The sequence below is a fragment of the Elephantulus edwardii genome, unplaced genomic scaffold (assembly GCF_000299155.1).
Source record: "Elephantulus edwardii isolate Elephantulus edwardi_28Jun2011 unplaced genomic scaffold, EleEdw1.0 scaffold00019, whole genome shotgun sequence".
Classification (NCBI taxonomy): domain Eukaryota; kingdom Metazoa; phylum Chordata; class Mammalia; order Macroscelidea; family Macroscelididae; genus Elephantulus; species Elephantulus edwardii.
Genome location: NW_006399769.1, coordinates 12,235,946 through 12,238,157, shown reverse-complemented (window position 1 = coordinate 12,238,157; position 2,212 = coordinate 12,235,946).

Here is a 2,212-nt window from a genome sequence, read left to right as displayed (position 1 = left end):
CAGACTCAGTCCAAAAGAACAAATGGATCATATAAACTTAAGTCACAATAACCTGAAGACCAGGAGAACTAGATGCTTAGCTACCATTTCTGACTTCTCTGAAAGAAATCACAATAGAAATTCCTTAATAGAATTGTAGAAAAATGTAAACCAAAATACAAAAAACATAGAGAAAAATCAAGTTACTACTCCTATAGGATGATAAACTTCATCAGAGAAAAGCTTGGAAGAACTCCAGAACCCTTAATCCACAACATGAGAATGGAATCTTTTAAGAATCAAATCCCCATGCATACATACCCAAAAACTTTTTCAACAGGATAAAAAAATCGACAGACTGAGAAAAATATTTGGCAAGCATATGTCTTAATAAGGGACTTTCATCTGAAATTTATAGACTACTCGGGTACCTCAGCAAGATAAAAGTAAACAACCCAATTAAAAAATGGGCACAGGATAAGAACAAACACTTCAACCAAGGAAGATATTCAGATGGTGAACAAACACATAAAGAAATGTTAAAAATTCCTAGCCCTAGGAGAGGTGAAAATCAAAACAACTGTGAGCTAACTCACTCAGTAACAATAGCAAGTTCAACAAAGCAGCAGGCAACAAATACTGGAGAGGTTGTGGAGAAATTGGAATCCTTATTCATTGTTGATGGAAGTGTAAAGTGGTGCAACCACTTTGGAAGGCCCTATGGTGCTTTCTCAAAAAGTTGGAAATAGAATTACCATTTGACCCAGCAATTGCACTACTGGGAATATAACCTAAAGAAACCAAAACTGCTACCCAAACAGATATATACACATCCATGTTTATTGCTGCATTGTTCACAAGAGGAAAGAGATTGAAGCAACTCTAGTGCCTATCAACAAAGGAATGCATGGAGAAGCTGTGATATATTCACACAATAGAATGCAGCACTGAAAAACAAGGAACACATAAAATATTATACATAATGAAGAACATTATGCAGAGTGAAATATCTCAGTCTCAAAAGGACAAATATTGCATAATGCCACTGTTGGCTGTTTTTGTTTTTGTTTTTTTTTTTGATGCCACTGTTTTAAAACTTGACTGACATAGAGGTTGGAGGGAAACTGAAAAGGACAAATAATGAGCCTGCATTTACATAGATGAGGGGAAAAACTGTCTAAAAAATATATGATTAGGTATTATTTGCATGACAATGGTCCAGAATGACAGGTATATAGCAAAGTGAATTGGGGGACAGAGGGGAGGTGGGAGGCAATTTTGCAACAAGGAAAGAATTTTTTTAAAGAAAAAAGAGAACTGGGCAGGATAGGGAGGAAAATATGCAACAATGAATGAAAGGAAATCTAAGTTTTCTGTTAACTTTCATTAAAATATCAATAAAAATTATTGGCAGGGAAAAAAAATAAAGAAAAGCTGAACTTTTTTCCAGCAGTCCCACTGGAACACTACCTCCTGAAGGTCTCCTGTGCCAAATACTGTAACATTAGGCTTGAGCCATCATTAAAGGGCTGCTGGGGATCAGGGGTGGGAGGTGCTGAAAGGGCTAGCAGAGGGAACTGAGGTAGATGCTGGCAGGGTGGGCAGGATGTGGGAACAATATGCATTTGCCAAAGGGGGAGGGACTAAATACCTGCTCTGTTAATTATATAACAGAGAGAGGTCTCTCATCAGCTTTTTGGGTAAAATATTTATCTGTCAAGTATTGCTCTAAAGTTGAGCATCCAAATTAAAACAGACTAGGGGAAACTATTGGCTATTCACTTCTGAAATACTAGGTCTTTGGAAAATTATGTAAAATAGAGCACACTAGGATTAGACTAGCATATATGACACCAGAAGCTGCATCTCCCTGTTGGGAATCACAAAGAAGGAGGAACTGTTGCAAACATATGCTAGTGGTTGGACTGTGGAATGTAGGAAAATTGAAGATTCTTAAGGAAAAAATGGAATATATAAATATTGACATACTAGGCCTTGGTGAAACAAAATGAATTGGCATGCGCATTTTGAATCAGACAATCATTTGGTCTTGCTGTTGTTGTTAGGTGCCATGAGTATCTCAATGAGGCTGACATCAGGGTGGAGGTAAGTCTGAGAAAAAAATGGATAAATTATGTATATTGCATTGAAGCTGATGAAGGAGAGAACAGTTTCAAAAGAACATATTTTAGGGCATTATATCATGAAAGTTTGGAATGAGGGTTGCAGAGTG